This window comes from Panthera pardus, unplaced genomic scaffold, assembly GCF_024362965.1.
Source record: "Panthera pardus isolate Hobbes unplaced genomic scaffold, ASM2436296v1 HiC_scaffold_8, whole genome shotgun sequence".
Taxonomy (NCBI): Eukaryota; Metazoa; Chordata; class Mammalia; order Carnivora; family Felidae; genus Panthera; species Panthera pardus.
In genome coordinates, this window is record NW_026527013.1 from 65,054,453 (window position 1) to 65,077,953 (window position 23,501).

At 41.9% G+C, this 23,501-nt stretch overlaps 1 long non-coding RNA gene across 1 annotated transcript; it reads right to left on the reverse strand.

Moving 5' to 3' along the window:
• Positions 1-1,470: 1,470 nt before the first annotated feature.
• Positions 1,471-2,332, reverse strand: LOC109267890 (uncharacterized). The gene is made up of 2 exons (XR_002080330.2): positions 2,194-2,332; positions 1,471-2,120 (listed from the first exon to the last, which is right to left on the reverse strand). It is a non-coding gene; the product is annotated as an uncharacterized LOC109267890 (long non-coding RNA).
• Between the last annotated feature and the right edge of the window lie 21,169 nt (positions 2,333-23,501).

The following is a 23,501-nucleotide window of genomic DNA, read 5'->3' on the forward strand; positions in this document are numbered from 1 at the left end:
ATGACCTCTCCGTGCCCGCGGGACTGTTGGAAGCCTGAGCCCATTAAGCCTTGAATGCAGTGACTTTCCCGTGGCTTCCAAAGGCCGTCAGAACTCACGGCGTTTGGGAAGTCAGGAGCACGGACACCAGCAACTCAGCTTGGATCCCTTAAGGTGCCTTTTCCAATTCAGAGGACATTGTGGGGATCTTAGTAGCACCCTGTTGGTATTAGCCTCCGATAACAACGGCGACAGCTGGGCAAATCTCTTTGTTCATTTCACTGATTGGTATTAGAGACCGAGTTTCCATGCCTGAGAGGAGAGCCATCTGAGAAGATGAATCGACAAGGTGTGACGAAAACTTGCTTATCGAGGTTGCGCTGGGTGCAGGCATCTATTTCATTACCTCCCATTTCCTACTTATAATGTAATGGCCAGCCTTTTCCTGTTACCCAAGGGTAGCAATTTCCACCTTAGACAACATATTTCTTACATATCCTTTGGTAATCATGGACAACTCGATGATTTCCCCTTGTTCTCTACACAAGAACGTCCTGCGCTCTCTCAAACAGCAAGGCCAGGCTCTGGTCTCTTCCCGTACACAGGAAACCTGTGGCCAAAGCTCTTCTCAACAATCTGGGATTGCACATCGCACGTGGCAATGAAATTAGGGTAGTCTTTAAATGCCAGAAAGGAACCACTTCCCAGGGTGCCACCGGGTCAGTCCGTTTTTGGGAAAGCGCAGGCCTCTAGCTGACTTCTCAGGGGGGCAGATCACCCGGAGAAGGAGACGTCTTCTCCAAAATAAGCACGAACTCCATTCAGTTTGGAAGCCAGACTTTCTTACTGTCTCCAGACAGCAGCCCTGCGGTGGTGGGAGAAAGGTGTCGTCTGACCTCTTCCAATGATGTCACTAAGATGAGGCACTTTTCAACAGTATTTGTAGGTGGTGAGGGTCCAAGCCAGGTGCACTCAGGATTCTGAGGCCCAGGAGGAACCCAGGTTTTGGGAACTGTGAGCCAGGGGCCAGAGGAAGGGGGACTTCCCGTTGAGAACAGGAGCTGGGGACAAACCAAGGAGCTAGCTGGTGCCTGAGCAGACTGAATGCCTTTGAAAAAACCCTGGGGGTGGGGGGACATCTGCATGGCTCAGTTGGTTAAGCATCCAACTTTGGCTCCGGTCATGATCTCACAGTTTGTGAGTTTGAGCCCCACATCGGGCTCTGTGCTGACAGCTCAGAGCCTGGAGCCTGCTTCGGATTCTGTGTCTCCCTTTCTCTCTGCCCCCTGCCCCCACTTGTGCTCTCTCTCTCTTTCTCTCAAAAATAAATAAATATTATTATTTTTTAAATGAAAGAAAAAAAACCCTGGGACAGCTGCACCATATCTTCCAGTGGGGACATCCAGAACTGGAAGCCAGAGATTGGCCCGAAGAGGGACTCAGAGGGGGCTTGAAAGAAAGGTCGAGGCAGGAAGGAAGTGACAGACACTATCAAAGGCACTAAATATTAATGATTTCCATCTTGACAAGAGCCTGGGAAGTAAGAAGTATTCCTGCTCTATAGACACATAGGCGAAGGCATTTGCGTAAGGCCCCAAAGCTGACAATGGAGGAAACTGAGGTAATCATTCAGGAGACTGAGTCTCCAAACCACTGGAGCCGTGCCACTCAAGGTCCACAGACAAGTGGCACCTCTGTCGTCTGGGAGCTGGCTAGAAATGCAGATCCCCGGCCCCACCTCAGACCTCAGACAGATTCAGAATCCGCATTCTGTCAAGATTCCCAAATGATGGGTCTGCCTTCCTGTCGATGGTCCTCGTGTACTTTCAGGTCAAGTCCCTGCATCCTGCCAGGGTGGGAAGTGTCTGTGGAATCTCTGGAATGGAGGCCCAATGAGGCAGAGTAAGCCATGATGCCCTGAGCATTCCTGTTCTAATGTGATAATATAGCACAAAAATAAAGTGACAGCAAAATGAGAGTTCACAAAAGTCAAAAACATTAGTGGGTGCTGCATGGTCCCTTCGTTTCAAGTTTATGGGCTTTTTTGGTCCGTCTCTCCATCGGACCATTTGTTAAAATTATTGAAGATAGAGAGTCTTGGGAGGATACAGGTTGTCAGACCATTGTCTCATTTTGCCCACCTGTCAATACAGAGAAGTTAAAATAGCTCAGACTGAAGGGGAGCTTCCAAGTTTAAATTATCGGAATTCTCACCTAATGGAGATGATGGTTCTGAAGCAGTCTTCAGGAGATGGGGCATCCATAAAGCAACGCAATATGGAGCCAGGCCAGGCCATGCAGGAATCAGATGAAGGATCAGTAGTCCGGCCAATGGCAGTGACGTACCTGAGAAGACGGCTTACAAAAGGGAAGAGGGGGCCAGATATGAGTGGGTGTTTGTTCACCAGTGCCCAGATAGAAGGGATTGGGCAGACATTCACATGCAAGAGACTTACATAGTACCAGGAATTGTCCTGAGAGTTTTCGCAGGGTGCTCAAACATCCTCCACTATGCTGTGCCCTAATCATAGCTGATGGCTACTAATTTGGGCAACATGCATGAATATCACCAGAAAGAAATACTTCTTATTGTAAGTTAACAAAAAACTCCCTATTCTTGGATTATAATTTGGTATCTTCGGAGTTTGTATATCATGAATTTGTTTCTGAGAATGTGGTTACTTTGAGATGCATTGACAAAATTGATACCTTCACCTTTGACCTGGAAATGACATCAAAGGACAGAGTAGCCAAACCCGGTGATCAGTGGGTCTCTTTTCCTGACACAATACTGGATCTTTCCCACTACTTTCTTCAAATTCACTTAATCATCTATACCCAAATGCCTGCTCCCTAGCCCATCCTTAGTTCTTAAACCAGTTTTCACTGAGATACCCAGTACTTAAAGTTCTGCAACCATTCCCTTCTTCCCACCCAAGTAGGCAGACTTTAGTATCATCACTCTCCCAACTGGGCTAAATGGGAAGTTCTTGTTTGGGTCCCCAGTGGCTGCCTCTCCCTGCCCTGTGCACACTAGTCTGTGGACAGTGATCCTGGGTCCCATCTCAGTCCCATCCTGTCTTCCAAACCCTTTGTTTACATCAGAGCTTACACCTCTGGAGTTTGAAGCCTGGCCTCTGAGCACCTCACAAGGTAGCTGAACCTAGTCTCTAGAAACCAGTTTTCCAGATGTTTCCATCCCACCTGGCTCACGGTCTACACCCCATCTACCACTGAATCCTAACACCTCTTGCTTTTCCCACTCAGAAGGCTGACAGTGTTTCTAAAACCCTGATAGAGACATGACCTTAGACACTCTTGTCCAGCCTCCCTGTCCCAGACAACATCCTCAGCCTTATACGTTCTTCCAAATTTGCTTATTTTACTGGACAGACAAAGCACCACCCAGACTCTCCTCTCTACCTCCCTACATGAGGAAAGCGGATTAGTGACAGCTTGGTGTAGAAAAGTATGACACACGTCATGAGGGCGAATTAGGAAAGGGTAGAGGAGTACCTCCAAATAGAGGAAGTGGGGTAACACTGGCAGGGGCTAGGCAATCGCAAAGTTCAGCAGGAAATGGAAAAGAGATTAGTTTGTGGGGAGGCACCCAGATGGAAAGTGAGGAGGGGTGTGGCTGCCTGAACAGTAAGTCTCTCACTGGGAGCTCGGGGCCCCTTCCTCAGTGGGAAGGGTGGTGGAGAGACTCTTCCTCTAGCTCTGCACCAAAGTACATTCATCTGTAGCTTGCAAGAAGAAAACCAAACAGCCCATTGGGACCCCATAAGATGTCCAGCTTCAAATCTATATCACAACTACTATGAAAGGGGCAAACAGGCAACCTAAGATGACAAAGTGACTTCCACATCCTATTTCATTTTTTAACCCAGTGCAACAATGTCAACCATAGACCTGAGCTATCCAGATGGTCTCTGTGAACCATCTCATAATGCAAAAGTAGAGTTTTGCTTAATCATACACACACACAGAGGTACGTTTACGTGTTTTTATGTTGTGTGTGTGTGTGTGTGTGTACACAATTTGCACTGGAGAAATTAAGTCAATAATACCTTGTCGTTATGACCTCAGAAATGTTGGCAGAGCTAGCATCTCGCTTCAGTTGCTAATTCCAGTTACAGTAGTGATTAGAAAAGGAATCCTAACATTTACTGGAATCCGACTTTGGGAAACATAATGAGTCAGGCCCGTGTTAGTTTTAAAAGGCTTTTCATAGACCATTCCTTAAATACAGAGGAACAAAGTGGATGGAGAAAGTCAGTCCATACAAAGGTGCATTCTTCCCCTGATGTCAGCATTACAGCAGATCTGACATAGCTACAAAGCTTAATTTCTGGCTCTTTAGCCAATTCAAAACTTAATTTTATAAATGGGATAGAATGGATTAAGGAAGCCTTAAAAGTAAGTGTCAAAGATAAACATGAAATCCAGTATACCCTTTCTCACTCTTTCTGCCTTGTCCTGTCATTTGAAGAAATCTCCCTGGTTGGTTGGTTAAGAGATTTGGAACACAGTCTGTCTTTGTTCTTTACCCTCTAAATTCTAAAATCTCTATTGTTACCAAACAAAGAAAACAGACTAATATTTCTTATGAATATAGCTGCAAAAATATTTAATAAAATACTAGCAAATCCAATCTAGCAATATATTAAATAGATTATAAATCATGTGTACATACTCCACCTGGGATTTATCCTGAGAATGCAAGGTTGGTTTGACATTTGAAAATCAATCAATGTAATACAATGTATCAATAAAATAAAGCATAAAAAATGATCATCTAAATTGATACAGAAAAAGCATTTGACAAAAATGTAACCTGTTCCATGGTTAAAAGAAACACTAAAAGCAAAGTAAAACAAACAAACAAAAAAACCTCTAAGAATAAATGGTACATTGGCCTGGCAGGACTCCTGTAACTAAATACCAGGGACTAGGTGGTTTAAACAATATAAACCTATTTTTTCACAGTTCCTGGGACTGGATGTCCAAGGTCAATTTGTCATCATGTTTGGTTCTAGTGAGGCTTCTCTTTCTGACTTGCAGATGGCCAACTTCTTGTGTTCTCATCACATGACCTTTCCTCTGTGTGTACATGCAGAGAAAGAGAGAGAGAGAACTCTAGTGTCTCTTATTGTTGGATTACCTGTCCTATTGGATTAACCTATCCTTATGGCTTCATTTAACCTTAATTATCTCCTGAAGGGCCCTATCTTCAAATGTAATCACATTAAGAGTTATGGCTTCAATATATGAATTTAGGATGAGCACAATTCAGCATATGAATTTAGGACGAGCACAATTTAGTCCATAACAAATGGGAGTTTCCTGAGCCTGATAAAAGGCACATGTGAAAACCCCACGGATAGCATTGTACTTAACAGACAGAGACTAAATCTTTCTCCTCAAGACCAGGAACAGGACAAGGATATCTACTCTTACCTCTTCTATTCAATTGTGAGGTCTCTTAGCGAGAGCAATTAAGTGAGAAAAGGAAATAACAGGTACTCAGATTGGAAAGGAAGAAGTAAAACTATTTGCAGATGACATGATCTTACATGTGGAATATCCTCAAGAATCCACAAACAAGTATTAGAATTAATTAATGAGTCCAGCTAGCTTGAGGAAACAACATCAGTACACAAAAATCGGTTGTAACTCTATCCACTATAATCTACAAATGAGGACAATTCCATTTATGATAGCATCCAAAATAATAAAATACTTAAGGCAACACGTGTGCACTGAAAACTGTAAAAGATGGCTGAAGAGTATTAAGGAGACATAAAGAGTGGAAAGATAGATCATGTTCATGGATTGGATGATTTAATATTATTAGAATGGTAATTCTCCCCAGGGGGACCCACAAGTTCAGTATAATCCCTATCAAAATCCTAACAGCCTTTTCTGCAGAAATGGAAAAGTTCATCCTAAATTCCATTTAGAATCGCAAGAGACCTTGAAGGCCAAAACAATCTGGAAAAGGAAGAACAAATTTAGAACACTGACACTTTCCAGATGACACTTCAAGGCTTACTACAAATCTTTGGTGTGGTATTGGCATAAGGATAGATATATAGGCCAATGGAACAGATTTGAGAGTTCAGAAATAAACCCATATACTTACAGCTAATTGAGTTTTGATGAGGGTGCCAAACCCACTTATGGATAAAGAACTGTCTTTCACTAATGGTATTACAACAACTGGAAACCCGCATGCAAAGGAGCGACATTGAGCCCGTGCCTCACAAAACACACAAATGTTAACTCAAAATGGATCAACAGCCTTAGCATAAAACCTAAAATAATCGAAGTCTTAGAACACACAGGAATGAATATTCATGATGATGGATTTGGCAGATTTCTTAGATATGACAACAACAAAGAACAAATAGGTAGGTTGGATTTCATCAAAATTAAAAACTTTTATGTATCAAGGAATACTATCAAGACAGGGAAAACACAACTCACAGGACAGCAGAAAATATTTGTGAATCACATTTCTGATAAGAGTCTAGATTATATAAAGATTATATAGATTATGTGTATTATGTATTATATAAATTATAAAGATTATATATATATATCATGTATAGATGATATAAAGAACTCTTACAACAGAACAAAAAGACAAACAACTCAAATAAAAAATGGGCAAAGAATTCAAAAAGACATTTCTCCAGAAATGATACACTTATCGCCAACAGGCACATAAAAAGGTGCTCAACATCCTTAGTCATCAGGGAAACTCAAATCAAAACCACAATGAGATAGCACTTCATACTCACTGGGACGGCCATAATGACAACAGTGGAAGACAGCAGGTGTCGGTGAGGATAATGGAGAAAGTAGAACCATCATGCACTGCTGTTGGGAATGCCAAATGGTGTCATTGCTGTGGAACACAGTTTGTTACTCAATAAGTTAAACGTGGAAGTACCACATGTCAGCACTGCTACTCTTACGCTATACCCAAAATAATTCAGTTCGGGTGGAAGAACAAAAATTTATGCACCCGTGTTCACAGTGGCACTGTCCATGATAGCCAAAAGGTGGAAAGAACCCAAATGTCCAACATCAGATGAATGGATAAACGCAACACCATCTATGCACACAGGAGGGAACAGGCAGTGACTATTTAATGGGTCTGGGTTTCCATTTGGGGTGAGAAAAAAATTCTGAGCTAAAGAGTAGTGATGATTGCAAACATTTTTTCTATGCCACAGTTTTTTTAAAAATGGAGTAACCAACGTCTGTGTCATGCTTAAACTTCACAGGGTGTTTATGTGTGCCTGAAAGCTTTACTTCACAACAAATATTTGGAACTCAAGAAAGTAGGACCCTTACCGTTTTATTGAAACAAAAAGAGACAAATGCAGTATTTACTTAGGACCCGAGCCTGTACCTGAAACTTAAAATATGAGTGAGTGAGGGGCACATGGGGGGCTCAGTTGGTTGAACGTCTGACTCTTGATTTTGGCTCGGGTCATGATCTCAGGGTTGTGGGATCAAGTCTTCAAGTTGGGCTTCACGCCGAGTGTGGAGCCTCCTTGGGATTCATTCTCTCTCTCTCTCTCTCTCTCTCTCTCTCTCTCTCTCTCCGTTTGCCCCTCCCCTGCTCTCACTTGCACACACACACACACACACTCTCTCTCTCTCTCTTAAAAAAGAACAAAAACCATGAGTGAGTGAGTAAGTGAATGCGTGAACAAGCAAATGAATGAAGACACAAACAGATTCAGAAAGCTGAACTGACTTTCCCAAGTTTACAGACCTGGTGGGCAGGGGCTGGCTTGTATTGTGAAGCTAGCTACAATGGAGGTATATGATCCACGGAAGTGGAGCCAGCATTTAAGCCCATGCCTTCAGTCTCTGCCTGTCACATCCGTCCCACCGTATCGTGCTGTCTGCCAGAAATATATTCCCCACGTCGTTTTCTCTGTACTTCAAGGAATTGTTAATAATTTAGAAAAACAAGTGATACACATCCATCACTCTCCATTAGCTCGGGCAGCATGAGACCAAACCAGACCAACTCTTCTAGAAGAAAAAGGCGGGGTTTTCGCAAGGCGAAATGGCAAGCGACTCCTAAATGGAGTCACAATAGACCAACAAGGTGAGAATCTCCTGCAAACCCAACGATGACACAACCCCCCTCCCCACCTCCCCCTCCCCCAGCCTGCTATTGTCAGGGTCCTGTGACATCCTGGAGCTCAGCCATAACGCTCCGGGGCATCAAGTGGCCTCTCCTGCCTTGTCATAATCCCATGTAATACAGCAGAAATAGTTACAACAGGGGTTTCATCGCTTGTCCCTTCGGCTTATGCCTCAGGAAGTTTTACGTTAACCAGGGTGTATTTCCACAGGGCCCCGAATATCTGCTGAAAAAAGTAAAAAGACGTATCTAATTGTCAAAAGATCAGTGTACTTGACACAACATATGAATTTATGAATGATTTGTTGGATTAAATAATTAAATAACTTGTTTAACCTGGATATTGACTCATAGGCATCCACAGTTACATATCATGACCTGGCATTAAATATCGACGTACGTGATGAAATCATTCCGGATCCAACCCCAGGGAGGCACCAGGGCACCGAGAAGGAGAGCTGTGCATCCGGATGTAGACGTCAGCGCCGTTCTCCCAGCTGTGTTACCTTGACCAAGCCTCCCTGTGCTCCCCCCTCTTTGTCTGTTAAGTGGGCTAATGCCAATACCCAACTCGGAGTCTCAGTATGAGAATTAAAATACAGAGTCCTTGTAGAGCACTCAGCACAGTGCCGACAAAGAGTAATCTTTCAAAAATATAAACCATCATGGGGCGCCTGGATGGCTCAGTCAGTTGAGCATCTGACTCTTGACTTCAGGTCAGGTCATGATCTCACGGTTTGTGAGTTTGAGCCCCGCATCCGGCTCTGCAGTGACAGGGCGGAGTTTGCTTGGGATTCGCTCTCTCTCTCTCTCTTCCTAAAAATACAATATCTCCTTCTGAAAGTATATATATATATATATATATATATACATATACACATATATATATATGTATGTATGTATATATATATATGTATATATGTATCTGTTGTTATAAAAACCCATGATATGTTGGTGTATGCCAGCCGTTGAGTTACATTAAGAGAATCGTTGAAAACAACAATAAAAACACTGGCTTTGTTCTTTGGTGCAACAAGCTTACAAACAGACTTTCTCTCTAAAACACTTTTCTAGGTACAGTCATATCAGTACGAACAACAACAACAACAAGAAAAAACAGAAAGAACAGAGAAGTTACACCCCCTGGCCCAAGACTCTCAAAAGGAAGTACGTCCAAGGACTTGGGTAATGCTCAGGAGTGCTCAGGAATCTCGCTCAGGTTGGAATTTTCAAAGAGCATTCACACGACAGAAAGGCCAGAGAATCCAGGACAAAACCAGGAGCCGACGTCTGGCCTCCGGGATGAGCTGAGAGAAAACTGAACACGGCCGCAATGCCTCTTCAAGCTGTGTTCAGTGGTGGCAGCGGAAAGTCGGGAGAATTCCTGCCAGAAGGAAAATGAAGGCCAAGATGAATGGGGTGGTGAGAGCTCCAGGCTGTGCCGAATCTATTCAAGACCAACAAAATCTCATCAGGCGAAGGTGCGGACCTACGAGCGCCTGACTCAGTGGCTGTCGACAGTGCGGTGGCTTGAGACCCAGACAGCCTGGGATCAAAGTCTTGCTCTGGCTGCTTCACTTTGGGCCAACCTTTTTATCCCTCTAAGCCCCATCTGTTCATCTGTATGAGGGGAATGGTAGCATTAGGTTGAAACATATATGACAGGCAATGCTAGACCGCCTTTATCTCCAAAATTAGCAATTTAATATGGTTCAACCCAATACCTAGTTTCATATGTGTTGATGGTGATTCTAGATGATGTCAAAGTTACCTGGAGCTGGTCCATGGACCATGTCAGCTCTTGTCCACCTATACTGGAAGATTTGACAGAGAGTTGGAAAGTACCAGAAAATGTCCTGATTTTATACAAGGAGAATACTAATACTTTAGGTATTCGAGTACTCCAAGCAAACCATTTGAATTTCCTGATAATAATAATGTCATGTATACCATAATATCCAGGCACTTTTTTTACCCATGTGTCATTCTGATTCTTGTAACAATCTTTTGAGCTGTATGGCTAATGTTGGTCCCCCCGTCACACCCCCAGAAAGTAAGTGATGTGTCCAACGACTTAGATTGTAGACACCAGATGTCTTTGCAGCAAAGGCTTTAATTCCAAATTCAGAGTTCTTTCCACTGCTCTATTCTTCTAATTTTTAATGCATTTCTTTCTTTCTTTCTTTCTTTCTTTCTTTCTTTCTTTCTTTCTTTTACTTTCTAATCTAGTATAGTTAACATACAGTGTGATATGAGTTTCAGGTGATAAACTGGTGATTCAATACTTTCATACAATAGCCCGTGCTCATCGCGACAAGTGCCCTCCTTAATCCCCATCCCCTCTTTCTCCTATCTCCTCACCTGCCTCCCCTCTGGTAACCATCAGTTTGTTCTCTATCATTGAGAGTCTGTTCCTTGGTCTGCCTTTCTCTCTCTCTCTCTCTCTCTCTCTCTCTCTCTCTCTTTTTCCATTTTGCTCATTTGCTTCTTAAATTCCCCATATGAGTGAAATCATATATTTGTCTTTCTCTGACTGATTTATTTCACTTAGTGTTATACTCTTCATACTCCTTTTATATTTACAAGAGAAAAACTCCCAGAAATGGATCTTCAGCTGTAAAACAAAGCGAGCCCTTGGCTGTGAGGGCCCATGTCCCTGATGTCCTTGGAAGAGGAAGGTCTGGGTTACTTGGTAACTGGGGTGAGGGAGCACAGGTTCTCTCTCCTTGCTTAAGTGGGTGGTAAGTACCAAATATTTTCTGTATGGAACCAAGGTTTCCAATTTGGGGGGATTCTCTTAAAACAGCCAACTTATCTGAGCTGCTATTAATACAGAGGAACTCCATGCGTCATTATCTAGTAGAGGGAATCAGGATTGGGGTTTCAAGCTGGCAGTTCTTAGAATTAATTTCCTAGTTTCTACAAAAGGTCACCTTCCCCATTTTGTTCTTTCTGCCAACAGATCGTAACACTTCTTGACTTGTTTATTTTAAAAATGGGAAGGGAGGAGGAAAATCCACGTATTTAAGTATGTAAGCACTGAGCACGGCTGTGCGAGGTTAAGTGTGGTGTAACTGCTACAGTGAGCATCAAAAGCAACATGTCTTTCCAAATTTGCTGAGTGTCTGAGGTCAACTCCTCCCAGTTCAGATCTGTGAGAGTATCTGTTGAGCATAGCGCCTTGGATCCCCGTGCTCCTAACTCGCGTGGCTTTGGTGTGCCGGAGTCACTTTCCAAGTCAAGTGTTGATGTGAGGTGGTCAGTTGAACCTTTATGGAGACTCTAGAGTCCTTCATCAGGAGCCCAGTTCAGTGAGGAAGACGTGGACACCGTGTACCAGAGCCAGAACAGGAATTCTCTTTGGCAAGGGCGAATTGTTGCTAATCCTAAAATTCATTTATTTCCGTGAAAAAAGACAACCATATGCCCCATGCAAATGCCTCCTCCCGTAATAAGTCATCTCCCTCACCCAATCCCACCTCCAGCCAGGACCCAGGATTGCGTTTGAATGTTTATTTATAATTCAACAGAAATTGATCTTGATCTTGTTAAATAGTTCTTTTTAAGTTCCCTCTAAAATTGCTCTTATTAAATAAGAAAAGCAGCACAGACCCTTTCCACTTAGAGGTGTTCCTCTTTTCTCCAGATCTTCAGCAGTATTTTAGGGTTTAAAGGAAGCAAGTCTCGTCCTAAAATATAAATATAGATCTCCCATTGGCTCCAGACACGGCTTTGCCTTGAGGCTGAATTTTGCTAACAGTCACAAACAAGAGTGGGCTTTCTGCATTACTCAAGTTCTCGAATGACTCGGTGCAATGTTCCATCATTCGAACATTCCTTTATGCATATAATCAAGACAGGGCTTACTTTGAGACAAAGGTACCCTACTTTCTTCCTTCCAGGATTATAAACCGATTGTGGCTTTAATCTCAAGTGTAAGCATTCAAGGTGGGGGGAATAGTGCAGGTTCATTAATTACATGCTAAAGTTTCTGATTTAGAATGCTCTGTATGGGGACACCAGGGTGGCTTTGTCAGGTGATCATCGGGTCATGATCTCTGGTTATGAGTTTGAGCCCTACATTCAGCTCTCTGCAGTCAGCACAGAGCCTGCTTTGGATTCTCTGTCCCCCTGTCTCTCTGCCCCTCCCCTGCTTGCACTCTCTCTCAAAAATAACCATTAAAAAATAGAATGCGCTGTATGATCAAAATATCCATATTAACCACATATAGTTTATAAAATGCATTCCATTACCAGGAACGCGACTGTATGAGAACATACGTGTCTCAGTTTAAGGAGTTCCGTGTGTGTTTTCACGTTTTCTTTGCTTGTTTATTCTGTGTTGCCCCCTTACCCCATCTCAGTCTGTGTTACTAAGTTGCAAAAATGATAGCCTTTTCTGCTGGTGAAAATTTCAACATTGATATCTGAAGGATTGATCAGGCACCCCAGGACTTGGTAAATGGGAAAGCATGTGAATGAATGAGGAGGGTAAAAAAGAGTAACCTGTTTAGGGAGCCTCTTTGGGAAGAATGCCAATTCCATCCAGGGCAGAAAATCTCACAGTCCAGTGTAGGCGAGTCAGGGAGAAGGTTTTGTGTGATTGGGTGTTTTGAGGTTTAAGGGTCAGAAGTCATCTCTGGGGAAAACTTTTCTTTTCTTTTTAACTTTTTAAATGTTTATTAATTTTGAGAGAGAGAGAGAGAGAGAGAAACAGAGTGCGAGTGGAGGAGAGGCAAAGAGAGAGGGAGACACAGAATCCAAAGCAGGCTCTGAGCTGTCAACAAAGAACCCCATGCGGGGCTCGAACTCACAAGCCATGAGATCATGACCTGAGCTGAAGTCGGACTCTTAACCGACTGAGCCACCCAGGCGCCCCTGGGGAAAACTTTTCTACATAAAAGAGGACTAATAGAGCCAGTCTGGGAAAAACCCAATCATCCTAGGATCGCCTGGTTGCAAGGAGGGTAATTTGTACTGAAAACAGAGGTCATTCCTTAGGCCCTGGCAACAAAGAACCCAGGATAGAAAGAAAGAAATGACCTTGCTTTAGAGAGACGGCGGAGACATCTGAACGCAAGGTCCTTGGGTCAGTTTGAGAAAGGCTTTATTCAATGAATTATCCGAGTGTGTACAAATAATCCACTGGGACCCTGTTGCATTCGAGACTGCTGGCTGAATACTTCTATCCAACATCTTTTCTCACTTACCCTCTGTGAATTTCCTTGTCCTGCACAACCAGCAGCCTGAGCGTCACCGCCCCGCCCTCCCCTCTGTGTCACCGAAGCCCATCCGTAGTCAGTAATGAACCCTGCTGGTCTACCCCCTGCCTTATCTCCCGTCCTTGTCTCTGCCCTCCACTCTTCCCTTGGAGGAGTCTTGGTTCAGGCCCCGATGATGACTTCCAGCCAGGGCTGTTCTGACCATCTTGTAATATCCACCCTTGTCTCCAAACTCTCTTTAATGCATCCTTTCAGGGAAACCCTGTTGCAAGTGGATGATGGGGTATTGCATCAGTCTAAACACAGTATTCCTCCATCAAAAAAATGAGATAGCCATCAGAGGGACGCGTGCCCCTCATCACGACGTGCCACCTACAGGAAGAGTTCAGGAGCCAAATTTACCCCGAAGCCGACGTCTCGTCATAAAAGAGCCAAGCCTACAATCAGAGCCACCCACTACCAGCGGAGTGTCGAATCACAACCCAGAAGCAGCTCTTCCCTGAAAATATTTACCTCACACTCAGCGTGTAGCACATGATCGGGGCATCGTAACACAGACTGTCATTCAGTAGTTCACATCTCTATAGTTTTGAAAAGTTCCTTTAGGACATTTTTCCCAGATGAAAAGTCAAAACCCAGGCTTTTCACAGGCACTTGAAAAAAGACAGAATATCTCAAAATCACCTGGAACATCACCTCCCAGAAATCACCACATTACCTATTGCCTTCTGGTCTTTTGCCTTCGTGTATGTATTTTCATAATTAGGGTATATGTACGTATGTGTTGCATACAAATACATGTATGTGTACATACATATACATATTTATACATACATATTCGTGTAATCTATACATATCCATATATGAATATGCATGTATTCATTCACCATCTTGCCCCCATACTTGGCGCACAGCAGGTTAACGTAAACATCAGGTAAAAGAATTAATAATTGAATACACTGGTAGGTAAGAAAACAAAGAGAGTTAAAAAGAAAGAAGGAAAATCTGGTCAAGGGTAAAAGACAAGTAACAGATTCTTTTTGCCTCCCTGTGACATCAGACCTTGGCTACTTCTCAGCCGGTCTTTATCCACGTTGAGCCTCTGAAGCGAGACGGACACAAGGCAAAATGTGCACTCTTGGGTTGGGGAGGGTGGTGGTTCGTGTTTGAACCTACAGATTGACGGAACAAGTGCTCACTTTATTGAATGGAAAGGCAACGCTACCACACAGGGTGATAACAACTAGATTAGAGCCTGAGTCCTCCACTGGGTTAAGGAACCCTCCATCTCCAGTTCTGGAAGACAGGGAGGTGAAGAAAGCCTCTCCATGGCTGGAGGTTGGCCTTGAGATAGAATCTTCCAAAGGCCTGTTTTTTCCCCCGCACACTAAGACGTGGGGGGGGTCAAGTGTAAGCCGTGAAATGTCTGCCCAGGGATGAAACAGAGTCCAGCAAAGACGTGCACCATTTCTCTTTCCTGCTGCACCCTGTCTGCCGTCCGAGGACTGCCCTGATCAGGTGTGTCCATTTACTTAAGCACGTCCCTTGTGCCTGGTAAGAAAGTTCTGGAGTGTTCTTGTTTAGTTCTCATATATTTATTCCAACATAGCTTATCTTTCTGGTTGTCAAGTTCATATTTGACCAAGCAATGTGCTTACTACATCATATCAGAGGCTTCCCTGACATCAAGCCATTCTTACATTTCTGTAAGAGAAACACTGCACGTCGTGTTTCTTCTATTTAATAGTAGCTGATTAAATTTTTCACACTTGTATTCAGAAATGATGTTGCTTTACACATGATTGTGCTTTTTTACATATTATTATCCTGTCATCCCGGTTTCCAGTTTCTTCTTTGTACTAAAACAGAACAGGTGATATTGGAACGAAAAGTTCCTTCAAAATTGGAAAAAAATTTACCTATGATGTCAGGTACATCTAGAACCAGGTCTTTGGTGGAAACTGTTTGCCAAAATTGCCCGTTCCTTCCTTGGCTATTGACTTATTCGGCATGTCTACTGCTTGTCCAGTTAAAGTTGATGACAAAGTTCCTCAAAATGTTATCCTCACGACTGAACTTTTTATACGGAAATGTTTGTGTATAACAGCACTCTTGTGATTTTGAAATTCCACTGTACCTCTTTTATATCTCGTGTTTCATTTGTAGTTTTCTTTTGTGTGTGTTTCTATATTTCCCTTATTTTCTGAAATGTTCAACTTTTTATTTTCAAAGAATTATTTCATTAAATTTAAAACCAACATATTGCTTTCAACTGGGCTTGTTATAAAAAAAAAAAAGTTTCCCGCCTTGACCTTTATTTGAATCCCTCTCATTTTAACAAAGTGGGTAATTTAACAAACTGCCCTCAAGATCTGAAAGACTAAGCAGTGAAAATAAATGGAGGTATAAAAGTCCTAAGCAATATACCATAAAACCTCAAATTGCGAGTAACCTGTTCAGCGAATGTTCTGCAAGACAGGCAAACATTTCTAACAAATTTTAACTTGATAAATGAGCAATGTCTTGCAATATGAGTTGTACGTGATGCTAAACATCACATGATCACAACCGAGCCAATGGTTCTCTCTCTCTCTCTCTCTCTCTCTCTCTCTCTCTCTCTCGCTGCAGGATTGTGTGGGTGATCGTCTCCCACGTTCAGATGCTTGGTCTCAGGCCATGGTGTTTGGCAGAAATTGGTGATTTTTCAGCATGTTGGAAGGTGCCCACAACCGGCACTGGTGTCTTTTCTGTCACTTCAAAGCACCTGTGGACAGTCCTTTGCTTTTCCAGACAAGAGTGAGCTTAGGAACACTTTGCTTCATTCTAGGTCAGGCTGCCTGCGAATATAGACCCTTTCCTCTGCTGCCTTATTGCCAGTTACAGTAAACACAGTCTATGACAAGAGTTTATTAATATTGTACTGTAGTCAACATCTGTGCAAGCATATACAATGGCCCTCATGCAGAAAAAGAGTCCATTGAGCTAATAGACAGCAGTGATTCTGTTAGTGATAGTGAAAGCCTCCCTACACAATAACCCCCCTCTCTCTTGTCTCCCTCACTCCAGCCACAGAGGCTTTCAAATGTAAGTGCAGGTTAATTTATTTATTTTTTAATATTTTGTACTTTCTTTATTATGTTGTATTACATCACAGTATCATAACATTTTATATGAATATTTCGGGGTTGTGGAATGAATCATTTGAGTCTCCATTATTTCTCATGGGGAAATTCGCTTTGATATACAAGCGCTTTGGATTACAAGCATGTTTCTGGAACGAATTATGCTCGCAAAGCAAGATTATACTATAATTGATATTCTCCAACTATTAGATCTGCATAGGCTTTTACACCCAAGAAAAGAGAGTCTTTTTCACAAACACATGTAAGACATTCTAAAAATAGAGCCTGCATTAAACTGTAAACGTAGTCTCAATAAATTTCAAAGGTTAAGATGTCAGCTTGTGGCCAACTGGCATGTTCAGCCATGATGGTGCCTGTGCCTCCCCCAAAATCTAGACTCACGCCTCTTCCCACCCACAGAGCATAGGTTCCCTCTCCCTGAGTGAGACAACCTGAAGGCCTATCCAGTTATTACCTCCAGCTCCGAGTCTGAATACTGTTTCCTCCAGCAGGCTCCTCTTGTATCCAAAACATCAGTATGATGACTGTAGTTCCAGTCTGCCACAGACAGTCTCTGTCAGTGACTGTTGTCCCTGCCTCTCATTTGGTAAAATCAATTCAGATTTTTCATTTTTTTTTTATTGAAGAACTACCATTATCGACAGTTGCATTGAAATAAGCGAGGAGGGCATCAGTAGACATCTACGTTGTCGTAGTCCTGTCTGGGTGTGCAACACAAGCAGCTAGCAGACCAAGTTTAACTTTAAATATGAAAGTGAACCAGTGATGATCTACCCTTTTTCATGAGTGTCATGCACGCAGATGTGCGTATAGCTCTATACGAGTTTATCTTGTTGGCCTCAGGTAACTGTCCCCATAATTAACATACAGAACTGGGATTTTCTGTGTCTGTAAAGCCATGCCCATCCCCTCTCATCCTTTTTAAAATGTTATTTATATGTTTTGAGAGGGAAAGAGAGAGCATGTGCTCTAGAGAGAGAGCCAGGGAGGGGCAGAGAGAAGAGAGAGAGAATCCCAAGCAGGCTCCATGCTGTCAGTGCAGAGCCCAAAGCGGGGCTCAATCTCACAAATCATGAGATCATGACCTAGGCTGAAATCATGAGTCATGTGCTCAATTGATGGAGACACGCAGGTGCCTCTATGCTCCCTCATCCTTAACACAGACAACCAGTAATCTGTTTTTAATACCTGTGGTTAAGTTATTCCACAAATGTCAGACATTTGTGAAATGCTTTTGGAATTTTATAATAAAACATTTAGACAAGAATGATTTTTTTAAGTAAATATTTAATGAAGAGTTAAATAATTAATTTGTATTTCTCAATCAACTTAATGGTGACTATATATCACACAAAATATTTGTGAGCATTTGCCAACCGCCATGTGAGCTGTAGTGTCACAAGAGACCGTGAGAAAACCGAAGATAAAAATCTCATGGAGCACCAACATCTACTTTAAGAGTTAGAAAATATGCAAGAGATGAACAATCAAGATGTATAAGTGCATTTCATATCACTCGATGAAACATGGCTTTTCATTTGGATCAAATGACCCTTGATTCTGTTGATCTGAAATTCCAAGATTTCTTGTCTGCAATTAAAATTAAAGTATTAGCTGGGGTGCCTGGGTGGCTCAGTTAGGTGTCTGACTCTTGATGTCAGTTCAGGTCATGATCTCATGGTTCACGGGATCAAGTCCTGTGTCTGGCTCTGCACTGACAGTGTCGAGCTTGCTTAGGATGCCCTCTCTCTTTCTCTCTCTCTGCCCCTCCCCTGCTCATACTCTTTCTCTCAAAATAAATAAACACACTTTAAAGAAAAGTAAAGTATTAGCTTTTCAATGTGTTGGCCCATTGGCAGAAGAACTTTGCAGACATAGAACCGATGTGAGCTTCGTATCAACGGCATCGTATGAATCAAACAAAAAAATATTTCAATTCAAGTAATGGTTCAAAGTTTTAGAGTAGTTCGTAGAATCAAAGTAAAGTTTTTGAGATTCAATTTGTTAAAAATGAAATATCTAGGGGCGCCTGGGTGGCTCAGTCGGTTGGGTGTCCGACTTCAGCTCAGGTCACGATCTCGCGATCTCGCGATCTCGCGGTCCGTGAGTTCGAGCCCCACGTCAGGCTCTGGGCTGATGGCTCAGAGCCTGGAGCCTGCTTCCGATTCTGTGTCTCCCTCTCTCTCTGCTCCTCCCCTGTTCATGCTCTGTCTCTCTCTGTCTGTCTCAAAAATAAATAAATGTTTAAAAAAAATTTTTTAAAAATGAAATATCTATCATTTTGGTAAATTTTACTATAAACCCCATTCAAGTATTCAATACTGGGGATAAAACTAACAGCTCTGCAGCAATATTCTGAATGCAAATTCTGATAAAGTGCAATGCTAAAGAAAACGAAGCTCATGAAGTTTACAAAGCAGAACTGTCCTTGGAATTGGTCACGGAGCATAATTAATACGTACAACCCTAACAAGTTATGAGAGTCTACCAACCAAAAGAGAAACTGGTTGTTGAGATTTATACATCCTTAGAATATTCATTCACTATGATTGTAAGTGAACTACGAACTTGTGACCACATCGATTTAAACAGGAAAGAAGAAGAAACCTTGGGCAGGACAGTGATTTTTCCCTTTGGTGCCACCGTTACTCAGATTGAGAAAATGATTGAAGGTGAAGGAATGGCTATAAATCAGTTTGTCAACAAGTGTTGTCAATTTGGGTGATACTACGTTCGGGAGCAGGTGGCAATCTGTAACCAAAACGATTCCACAGTGGAGTGCTAGAGATCTGTAGCCTTTTGTGTTTCCATAGATGGAATTATTGGAAACAAAGCTGCAAACAAAGTGAAGACCAATCCAGTTACTTTGGATTGAGGAAAGCAAAGGAAGACGGGACAATTGCATTACAAGAGTCCAAACAATAGACTGGACTTTATGTTGAACATCTACAGCTGTGTTGTGTATTGCCTAGCTAGGTAGAAGCGATATTGCCATAGAGCTCTTATTTTTATTTTGGATACATTCACATTCTCTACCAGAACAGAGTTGAAAGGGAGACGTTTCACAACCTGAACCATCTCAGAACAGTCAGAGGAATTATGAGAAGGTGGCCTCCCTGGATCATGTCTGGAGAGTGGCTAGCATCGTGCCCGCTTCAGAGACTGGAGGGAAAGCGAGCCCTTCAGAGGTTCTCATTCTATTCCCAGCTTGCTCAGCAGCTGGTGATGAGAAGATACCGCAACAATGATCAAGCCCTGAGCAGGAAAGCCCCCTCCAACGATCTTTGATACTATCTCTGCCTCTTTCTTGAAAGCATCATGGACGCCCTCAGACCTCTGGTGAAACACAAGATCATAAAAAGAGGACCGTGAAGTTCTTCCGGCACTGGTCAGACAGATACATCAAAATTAAGCGTCACCAGCAGAAACCCAGGGGCACTGACGATAGGGTGTGCATGGGATTCAAGGGCCAGATCCTGATGCCCAACGCTGGTCCTGGTGTGGCTTCCGGAAGTTCCTGGTCCACAACGTCAAGGAGCTCGAAGAGCTCCTGACAAAAGTGCAACTAATCTTATGTGCTGACGCTGCTCCCAATGTCTCTTCTAAGAACGGCAGATCCATTGTTGGAATGGTGGTAAAATTGCAGTAAAACCATTCATTTAAAATGGATAGAGGCAAAAAAATAATAATGCCTAAGAAAGTATGTAGGCTTGCATACATCCCATTTTAATGCAAAAATACTAGAATATTCTCCACTTAGCAGAATTTACTCTGAACTACCAGAGATTTTCCTCAATTAAAATACATTCTGAAGAGCGACATCAATTAACAGTGTCACCTCACACCTGTCAGAATGGCTAAAAGCAACAACGCAAGAAGCCACAGGTGTTGGCAAGGATGGGGAGGAAAAGGAACCCTCGTGCACTGTTGGCGGGAATGCAAACTGGGTGCAGCCACCGTGGAAAATGGTATGAAGCTTCCTCAAAAAGTTAAAAATAGATCTACCCTATGATCCAGGAATTGCACTACTAGGTATTTACCCAAAGAATACAAAACAACTACTTTAAAGGGATACATCTACCCCAATGTTTATAGCAACATTAACAACAATAGCCAAATTATGAAAACAGCCCCAAAGTCCATCCACTGAAGAATGGATAAAGACAATGTGGTATGTGTGTGTGTGTGTGTGTGTGTGTGTGTATTATATATATATAAAATATAGAGTGAAATATTACTGAGCCATAAAAAAGAGTGAAATCTTGCTATTTGCAACCACATGAATAGAGGTAAAGAATATAATGCTAAATGAAATTAGTCAGTCAGAGAAAGACAAATACCATATGATTTCACTCCTACGCGGAATTTAAGAAACGAAAGAAATGAGCATCAGGGAGAAAAAGAGAGAATCAAACCAGGAGCCAGGCTCTTAACTATAGAGAACAAAGTGATGGTCACCAGAGGGGACAGTGGATAGAGGGGGTGGGTGAAAAAGGTGATGGGGATTGAGGAGAGCACTTGTCCTAATGAGCACAGGATATTGTATGCAAATGCTGAGTCACTATATTGTACACCTGAAACTAATATCATACTGTCTGTTAACTAACTGAAATTTAAATAAAAACTTGGAAAAACAATATGTGTAGGAAGCAAGCTGTTAAGATGAACATTTTAGAATGTTTAGGAACAAATGGAACAAGTTTCAACAACATTGACATTAGTAAAACGTCACAGACTGCTTTTGGCCTGCACCGTGTCTTATTATATTTGACATGGTTGGCTTATGAATTTGGATTTGGGTCACATCTACCATACTTTGAACAGATAATTGTTCCAGACTTCACACACACACACAAAAGGGCCCAATTCATTTTATGAGGTTAGTGTCTTCTCAGTTCTTAAACCAAATGAGATTCGTGCAAATGAGCAAACATTTCTAGATCTATTTAACTTGTGAATATAGATGCAAACATTGTAAATCAAATGTAGGCAACTAAATTCGATGGTGTGTTTAGAAATATCTTAGGAATATTTAAATAAGTGGAGAAAAATTAACCTGGAGAGAGAACTGAACTTCATCAGTTTGATGAAGAATATAACAAAAGATTTTAGTAAACACTTACGTGATGAAGGAAATGTAGACGCATTCCATTTAAGTTGGCAATGAAAAATAATATTCATGGTCACCACTTCATTTAACCTAGTGTTGGTGAAGGATCAGAAGAGAAGACAGAAAACCATACTTGTGTGCACATGACATGATCACGTATGCAGGAAAAACATCAGAATCACTAGATAAGCTATCGAAACCAAGAGCATTCAGCCACTTTGGTTTATTCAAGCTTAGTCTACAAAATTCCACAACATTTCTACACAATAGCAAAAGTCCATCACGTGGACCATCAGTTGCCATTATTCTTGGTAGTTGTTCTATAAAGTCACCACGAGTACTGGGTTAGCAAATACTGAACCATTGCTTAGAAGGGAAATACAAGGTTAAGTTCCAGTGAGCCTCTGGTTACATTTTCATTAATCAATCAATTCATAGCCTTGTTTTATGTGTGCTTCTGTTTAAGGACATCTTTTTTAAATTTTTTTTTTTTTTTGAGAGAGAAAGAGACTGCTTGAGCCAAGGAGGGGGAGAGAGAGAGAGACAGAGAGAGAGAATCCCAAGCAGACTCCACATTCAGCACAGAGCCCAACGTGGGGCTCAATCCCACAAACCGTGAGATCATGACCTGAGCCAAAATCAAGAGTCGGACGCTTAACCAACCGAGCCTCCCAGGCGCCCCTAAAAACTCTTATTTAATATATATTGTTGATTCACTGGCATCAAACTCATGGCCAACAGCTTTATAATTCAGTCACTGATGCCTGAACAGAGCTTTTCTGACTGACACAAGTGTTTTTGCACAAAGCAAATTACAGCCTTCTTGCATGAAATCTAGACAGCACTTTAGCACTATATTTGGGGGCATTTTAAACAGCAAAATCATCCACAAAAATGTGAAAAAAAGGTCACAAAATAGACCACAAGGAGCTCTTGTACTCGTTTACAGTAGGAGAGCTGAGAGAAGAAGGTGGGGGTGCTCTGTGTAACCTCAGCCAGAAAGACGAGTGAGGACCATTCAAATTCCTTGCCGCTCTGTGCGCGTCTGTGAGTGGAGAAGGGTGCTGTGAGTATTGGTCTGGAGTTAGAGATAAGCTTTAGCAAAGTGGTGAACTACAAGTGTGGAATCCGTGAATAATAAGGATCAACTGGGTGTGCGCATATAAAACAGAAAACAGGACTACAAAACTAGCGAAAACATCGAAGTGGCTAGAAAACAGTGAAGACATCTACAGAGAAAATACTGAAGTCTAATACAAGACACAGAAAATGATCCGAGTAAATAAATCTTCCACATAAACTCCATAAAGGCATGTCTGTACATACACAAAATAATAGAGAATAAAAGAAAGCCAGGTCAATGGAGCAGAAGAGGTTCAGAGGAAAATTGGTGTGTATATGGTCAATAAAAGTGACACACTGGATGAATGTGGAATTTTTTGGAAGACAGCTTTGGAAGATAACTCATGACATAGAGAAAAATTAAGGAGCTCCGTACTATGAGGGCTTTAGATCAGTTCTATCCAATAGAAACGTAATGTGGGATATATACGCAATTTACAATTTTCTAGTTGCCACTTTAAAAAAGTAACAGGTGTAGTACCTTTGATGATATACTCTATTTAACCCATTATGTCCAAAATATTCTCGTTCCAACATGTAATCAATCTTTAGAAAATTATTGAATATTTTACCACTTTTTTCTAAGTCTTCAAAGTGTAGTGTATTTGGCATTTAGAATATGTTTTAATTCAACCTCTAAATTTCACTGCAAATAGTTTTATCTAGTCAGATTTTAGAAAATTTACAGTTAAAAAAGTCGATTCATATGACCAACATGTTCCCAACATAATTTTTCAACAACTGAATTTCTC